This window comes from Tiliqua scincoides, chromosome 8 (genome assembly GCF_035046505.1).
Source record: "Tiliqua scincoides isolate rTilSci1 chromosome 8, rTilSci1.hap2, whole genome shotgun sequence".
Classification (NCBI taxonomy): domain Eukaryota; kingdom Metazoa; phylum Chordata; class Lepidosauria; order Squamata; family Scincidae; genus Tiliqua; species Tiliqua scincoides.
This window is the reverse complement of record NC_089828.1, coordinates 21,442,468-21,450,589: the sequence shown is the minus strand read 5'-3', so window position 1 is coordinate 21,450,589 and position 8,122 is coordinate 21,442,468. Positions and strand designations below refer to the sequence as shown.

General features: G+C 44.1%; 1 pseudogene; it reads left to right on the top strand.

Moving 5' to 3' along the window:
* Positions 1–2,825: 2,825 nt before the first annotated feature.
* Positions 2,826–2,945, top strand: LOC136659530 (5S ribosomal RNA; annotated as a pseudogene).
* The last annotated feature ends 5,177 nt before the right edge of the window (positions 2,946–8,122 follow it).

Genomic DNA, 8,122 nt, shown 5'->3' with positions numbered 1-8,122 from the left:
CTAGGTTGAACCTGATTTTGCTGAATTTGTAGAGATTACAGGAGATGGTTAATCATGCAAATGTTACAATATTGGAAGAATGCCGCTGATTGCCCATAGCATTGTTAAGATAGCTATTATGAGAACGCATAATTCTCACTGGTGGAATATAACAAAAATGAATATTGCTCATTTAGGATCACATTCAGATAAAGCACAGGGATTTGCAGTTTAACCTCTGAATGAAGTCTTGACTGGATCTAGTTCCAGCTGCACAAGTCATCATGGAACTAGGAATCTACCGTCCATATTTAGCCTGGTAAACTGGAAAGGTTCCATATAACCTTACTGGTGTGGATCGTAATTAGAGCTGCTGAGAATATACTTTTCAGATCAAAATTAGATAATTCAGTGCAATATAAATATTTTGCCCAAACAACTTTGATCATGTGCTCCAATACTATTTGTTAGCATTTTGCCCTGATTGCTGCTTCTTAGTCACACTGTGGATTCCAGCCAATCAGGGACCATCTTGTGAACAGCATGATGTTTCAACAGTAAAATGGCAATCTTCTACAGATTTGAACTCAATATGGCTTATTTTTGAGTAGACATGCATAGGATTTTGCTTTGAGGAACCCAACAGATTTCACTGAGGGCAAGTGATGTCAACTGACAGTGATAGCAAGAAAGAGTAACTCATGTACATAAATCAGTCACTACCTATGCTGGAAAATGGGTCAAAGAGAGAGGCAAAAAATGTTTGCATGTTCGTAACTGTAGTTTAATCTCAGTCCTAATTCTAATAACTTCAAGCAACAATTTCTTTCATATTTTCATAAGGACAATCAATGAGGACATTTTTTTATGGAAATCCCTCAGTGCTCTTGTACAGTTCCCATTCATTTCAGTGGGATTTGTGCAGGAGAACATTGAGTGGATTATGCCCTTGGTCATTGCATTGTGGCCGTTGTATTCTCTCAGTCCAACAGCCATCCTCATTACAGTCTGCCTTCCTCATGGTGTTAACACAAATCCCCAAATCCCCTCTCTGTCAGTATATTCCAACTTCTTTGCGTCCAATGGTGAGGTTGCCATGCCTACTTTATTTTCCATAGAACCCCAAATCCATCACTTTAACATTTCTTCACATTAAAATCTACTTGCTGTTTCTTGAACCATTCCCCAAAGGCTGAGGGAGAGAGCATGAGAGAATGAGAGAGAGAGAAAGATGGTGTGGAGCAATGGTGAGATTAGAAGAGGACCAGGAGCTGACCCACATGATAGAGCAGAATTTGCTAACAGAAGTGGATATTATAACTGAAGAAGAGTGAGACTTTAGCATGAACTAGGGAAAATAAAAGCAATTGATAGCGAGCCCTTGCCTGGGACATTCTGTTGCTTAGGTGGACTGCTTCACAGCCTGCCTTAAAGTAAAGCAGACCTGAACAGCTTTAAAAACTGTGTTACAGAGAGTCAGACCATTGATGGCACAATAATGATTTTTATTGTGCCGTCAATGGTCTGACTTTATTATAATAGTTCCCTTGGCCCAGTACTGTCAACTGTGAATAGGCAGATGCTGTGACTCCAGGGTCTCGGAAAAAGGTCTTCTCCAGCCCTGAGATTCTTTTGCAGCAGACAGCAAGGATTGAAACATTTGGACTTTCAATCTCCAAGATAGCCATGCCATGTCATTTGAAGAAAAGGGACTGGCTGCTGCCTCTTCCTTTCATCCCTAGCAAGCCCACTTTTTAGGGTTGCCTGCAGGGTTGACCAAAGACCTCCAGGCATCTGAGGCTGCACCTCAAATGCCCCCCCTTGCCTAGTAATGTGTCAGTCTCTGTTCCTCTCACTCCCTGGATTTGAAAAGGAAGAAGGGATAGAGCAATGGTATGGAGGAGAGGAGGATCTCCAATGCTCTAGTCCAGGGGTGTCCAATGTTTTTGGCAAGAGGGCCAGATCATCTCTCTGGCACTGCGTCAGGGGCCGGGGGGGGGGAAGAATTAATTTACATTTAAAATTTGAATAAATTTACATAAGTTTACATAAATGAATATATTAAAGATGAACTTATATGATTGAATGAAGGTCTTGCAATAGCTCAAGGCCTATATAAGGCCTTGCACAAAGCAGGGCTGACCTTTCCTTTGCTGCCACTGCTGCATCACAGAAATGAAACAGCAAGCAGTGGTGGAAGCCCTCATCCTACAGCTCATGCAAAGAGGTCAAACAGTTGCCTTCACGCTGAGAGCAGTTGTGAGGCCAGTGCAGGCTGCAACAAATCTCTGGAGGGCCAGAGGCTCATTGGAGACTGAGGGCTCCCTGAGGGCCGCATTGAGAGACCTTGAGGGCCGCATGTGGCCTCAGGGCCGGGGTTTGGGCACCCCTGCTCTAGTCTACCAGTCCCCTTTTCTCCACATTTCCTCTTCCAATCTGTCCCCTTCTTCCTTCCAAATTGGAGAGTGGGTGGATGAATAGACAGGGCTCCCTACCATCACCTTGCTGCCAGAGGTAACCATCTCCATCAGCTTCATGGGTGAAATGGCCCTGGTTGCCAGATCAGATGTATCCAAAAGCCTAAGATACCTTAAGTGGGACTGGTGATGTCATAAGAACACCAATGGAGAAAACACTGAGAATGAGACAGGGACTAGCAGGGTACTCATCCATGAACAGAGGGATAGAGCCTAATAGTGGTCCCAAAATGATCTGAGCTAAAACTTTGCAATCCATATGACAAAGGGAAAAAAAAAAGAAGGAAGTTGAAAATTCTCTGAGAGGAATTTTGTCAGAGAGTACAAAGTTTCTTTTGGGTCCCTTCCTTTCTCCATTGGATCATAATTTCATATGATCATTATTACCCTGCACATGCCTGATCTCGTCTGATCTTGGAAGCTAAGCAGGGTCAGGCCTGGTTTGTACTTGGATGGGCGACCGCCTGGGAATACCGGGTGCTGTAGGCTTATACCATACTCTTTTGAGACTGAACGTTGCCAACCATGATGATTGGATCATAGTTTCTATGAATTACAATATATAAAACTATGTAGGCTTACACAAAATATGAATGCTAGTCTTCACATGATACAAGCGAACATTTTCTGAGAACTCAGGAAATTTCTGACTCCCCTCCTTTGGCTCCGGGCCCCCCTTCTTGACCCTAGGTCCAGGTACGATGTACTACTTGCACCCCCCACACACACACTCATGGGCCCTGGTGAGATCAGAAAATGCAAGATCCCAGGAAATTTGGAGAGGGGCTCCTTTGGCTCCTGGATCCCGTATTTTACCTCAGGCTTGGGTACAGTTTACCCCCTGCATCCCACTCTCATGGGCTCTGAGTTGCAAAAACAAAATCATTTTGGGAAAATCGGCAACCGTACCACTTTTGGAATGAGGTTCTCCTATTCCACATACGTGTCATGCCTTTACTTCTTATAAGTAGCTCCTTTCTCCCCACTCCCCGCAGGCAGCATCACTAAACATTTGGCATTCTAAATGAGAGGCGTGCATTATCTTCACTCTGAGCATCTCGCACTGTTCAGTTCACTAACTGTGATGAAGATAATTTCAGCATTTAACTGTGTTTTGGTGGAATGCTTATTCCCTAAGGGTGGGATAAATGCTTCTTAAGAGTAAAGAATAACAGCAGTAGAGTAAGGGCGAATAGTGTGGGATTAAAGGCAGAGTTAGAGGCCGAGTCTTGAGGCATCTGGCTGGCCAATAGCTAGGAGTGCCTTTGGTTTGTCAACTTTGACCCTTCTTAGAGGAGGCAGAGCTGACCATGCTTTGGTCCCATCCCATCTTGATTACCACAAAGTGATTGTAGGTAGGACTGTCCTTCAAAAGCATTTGAGATCTACAGCTGGCGCAAGATGTAGCCGCTATGCTGTTGTCAGGTTTTTCTGGCTTAGAGCAGATGGCACCTGTGCTGTTCTGATAGCCCTGATTTCCAGTTTGTTTCCATGTCCCATTCAAAGTGCTAATCATTCTATTTAAAGCCCTAAACAACCTTTGCCCTAAAGGATCACCTGCTCTCATATGAACCAAAGTGCTAGTTCAGATCATGTGGTGAGGTTCTGCTCCACAAGCTGAAGTTTGGTTGGAAAACACATGGGAGAGAGTGACCAGCAGCTACATTCTGACTGGTTCTGTCTTCCAGGGGTGCTTCATCTGCCCTATTTCTTTTGCATTTCCAGTGTTTGGTAAAGACCTACATGTTCTGCCACAAGTTGATTCACTAAGGGCACAATCCTATCCTGCAGTGAAACAGGCAAGCCAAGAGCCTTGCACTGGATCTAGTGTCAGTTTGCCGGATCTTAACCCTTCTTTCCAAAAACTTCCCACCCGTTTTCTCTCCTTGGATATACACCATCAAAATGCCCATGGAGACCAATATGTGACCTTTGGCTTATGTGAAGCTAAGCAAACATATATATTTTTTTTTTACTTTCCTCCTATTTGCTTTCAGTTTCCACCACCACCACCACCACCACCACAGCATTTTTCGGTGTGTGCTGCTACATGCTATAACACGGGGTGGTGGTGGTGTAGGACTGGGCTCAAAGAGGTCCAAATCCTAACCAACTTTCCAGCAGTGGCATAGCTATGCTGATGGGATGTGTGCTGCATCCTGCAGTTGGGTGGTACTCATGGAGGCCTCCTCAAAGAAAGGGAATGTTTGTTCCTTTACCTCGGAGCTGCATTGCCCTTATGTCAGTGCTGGAAAGTGGGTTAGAATTGTGCCCTTAGAAATTTTTGAAAAGTCAATTAAATTAAAATAAATAGCATAGTCAGGACTGAGTCTAGAAGATTAGGGGCAAGACCATGGTTTCTATCAGCTTAACTGTCATAGCTTTCCAAAGAACCTTGGGGAATGGTAGTTTGGTGATGTTGAAAAGAATTCTTTCTGAGAGATCCCCTAGTCCCACTCAGACAAGTACAGTTCCCAGGGTTCCCTGAGGAGAGTGAATGCCTATTAAGCCATTATAATTCTGAAATGTTGTTGTACCATACATTTGGAGCTGGTGTAATCACCCCGCTTTCCCCCCCTCAGGAACAAAGATCAATCATGAATCCCTCAGGCCATATCCTAAATGGATGTTCACTTTAATTTTGGGGGGTATTGAGGCAAGAATCTGAGACAGATAAAAATAGGGACAGAATTAAAATGCATTTAAAATGTTCCCTGCTGTGTTCAGTTCCTCACAGCGAGGGGGAGAGAGAGGGGTCAAGCATGAAGACAACAGCCTGGAATGTCCTCCAGTGACAGTGACTTGCATTTGCTAAGAGGCCTGGAAGAACTGGGGAGGAAAAACCGCACTGAAGGCGCACTGTGTGTTGGTTGAAAAATGCTGACACAAGCCTGGGGTTGTGGAGAGTGAGGGGTGAAGAAGAAGCCGCTGAGGTAGCCTAGAGCAGAGCATACCTCAGGGAGGCCGTGGATACAGCCTCATCCATCACTCGTCTCAGCACATTCCCCGTGACCAAGCAAGACGCCGATTGTGCTCTTATAGCTGAAGTTGCCTTTTTGCATTGCTTAGCTGTGTTGCTCATTCCCCCCCCCCCTTTAAGTTAGTTTCTGGGTTGTTGTTTTTTAAGCAGAAATAGTTCACATCTTGGTGTTCTTTACTCCATACAAACAACAGATGTATTTTTTAATTACTTATTATTCACATTTTTATATCGCTCTTCCTCCAAGGAGCCCAGGGTGGTGTACATGGGCCCATCCCTCTTTTTGTCCTCACGACAGCCTTGTGAGATAGGTGAGGCAAACAGGTAGTGACTGGCCCAAGGTCACTCAGGAAGCTTCATGGCTGAGTGGGGATTTGAACCTGGATCTTTCAGGTCTAAGTGCAACACCAGAACTGCTACACTAGTGGTTCTTACACATTTAGCACCGGGACCCACTTTTTAGAGTGAGAATTCTAAAATGAATCTCTAAAATGAATTCTAAAATGAATTTAGAATGAGAATTCTTGGGGTGGTGGTGGACAGGTCGATGAAAGTGTCGACCCAATGTGCGGTGGCAGTGAAGAAGGCCAATTCTATGCTTGGGATCATTAGGAAGGGTATTGAGAACAAAACGGCTAGTATTATAATGCCGTTGTACAAATCTATGGTAAGGCCACACCTGGAGTATTGTGTCCAGTTCTGGTTGCCGCATCTCAAAAAAGACATAGTGGAAATGGAAAAGGTGCAAAAGAGAGCGACTAAGATGATTACGGGGCTGGGGCACCTTCCTTATGAGGAAAGGTTACGGCGTTTGGGTCTCTTCAGCCTAGAAAAGAGACGCCTGAGGGGGGACATGATTGAGACATACAAAATTATGCAGGGGATGGACAGAGTGGATAGGGAGATGCTCTTTACACTCTCACATAATACCAGAACCGGGGACATCCACTAAAATTGAGTGTTGGGCGGGTTAGGACAGACAAAAGAAAATATTTCTTTACTCAGCGTGTGGTCGGTCTGTGGAACTCCTTGCCACAGGATGTGGTGCTGGCGTCTAGCCTAGACGTCTTTAAAAGGGGATTGGACAAGTTTCTGGAGGAAAAATCCATTATGGGGTACAAGCCATGATGTGTATGCGCAACCTCCTGATTTTAGAAATGGGTTATGTCAGAATGCCAGATGCAAGGGAGGGCACCAGGATGCGGTCTCTTGTTATCTGGTCTGCTCCATGGGGCATTTGGTGGGCCGCTGTGAGATACAGGAAGCTGGACTAGATGGGCCTATGGCCTGATCCAGTGGGGCTGTTCTTATGTTCTTATGTTCTTAATTTGTCGGGACCCACCGGAAGTGACATCATCAAGCAGGAAAATCTTAGGTTTTCAAGCTTGGGTTGAAAACCTAAGGTCTTCAATCTAAAACGATTGCAACCATCTTAGGTTGCAATCTTATCCACACTTACCCAGGAGTAAGTCTCATTTACTATCATTGTTAAAAGCATATATATAGTAGCCTGTTCAAAGTACAAATCTGTAACACAACCCCAGATGCAGTCACATGCCATGATAGCATCAAGTCTAATATATTAAAAATATAAAAAATACATTAAAAATAAAATATTGAAATAAGTGGGGACCCACCTGAAGCTGGCTCACAACCCACCTAGTGGGTCCCGACCCACAGTTTGCGAAACACTGCACTACACCATTCTGGATCTCTAATTAAACTCCTGTATAGTCTCCCTGACCCAATGCTTGCCTGCACTGATGTGAAGAGCTGAGGTGGAATCAGAAGTTGGCAAGGTTGGGCACAAGGCCCCATGACTATCAGAGGGTTACCTGCTGAGCCACTTCTTGAACCCAGAGTGCCCGTGGCAGCAATGATATGAGTTAGTGCTGCTACACCTGACATATCAGCTATAAATGGGATTATCCCTCAGAGTCCTTTACATTATTATGGATCTAGAGGTGATGCTACCATTGGCCAGTGAAGAAGGAGGAGCTGCCACTGCTAAAGTTTCCCCCAATCATTTATGGGGAGAGAGTACCCATCAGTTGATAATGATGCCCATGTATTAGAAAGTTTGGGGAATGTTACATAAATCACAACATGCCCTAGAAAAGCCAATGCTAGACTTTGCTCTAGGTCTCCCAACACCTTGATAGGAGCATTGGTGAAATGGATGTGAGCCTGTGGCGTCATAAGGGGGTGGGGATGAGGAATGCACTGGGTGACACCCTTGGGGGGGTGACACCACTACTGGCCATAATTTTTGAAAATTTGTATGTATGAATAATACCATCATGTTATATATCATTGGAAAGGTAATTTCATGCAGAATGTAATGGAACCAACCCATTTTGAATTATCTATATTTTACCAAAAGTTATGACCAATTAACCAGAAAAAGAAAACACAACTGCCTTATGTAACAAAAAGTGGTTTTTTAAAATTCAAAACTGACCAACGAGACTAATTGTTCTGAGAGCCAATGAGATGTTATTATGGCACAGCAGAGAACCAGTGAGGTTAGTATGAGTCAGCTCTTCCGTGAATCAGAGCTAATACTAGAACTTCTATTCAGTTGTGTGAGTATCATCAAGTTGACCACTGGTTTGTTGGTAACTGATTTGTCGGGTGACCTGTACTGGTATATATTTAAATAAATAATCAAATAGAGTGGGGATGA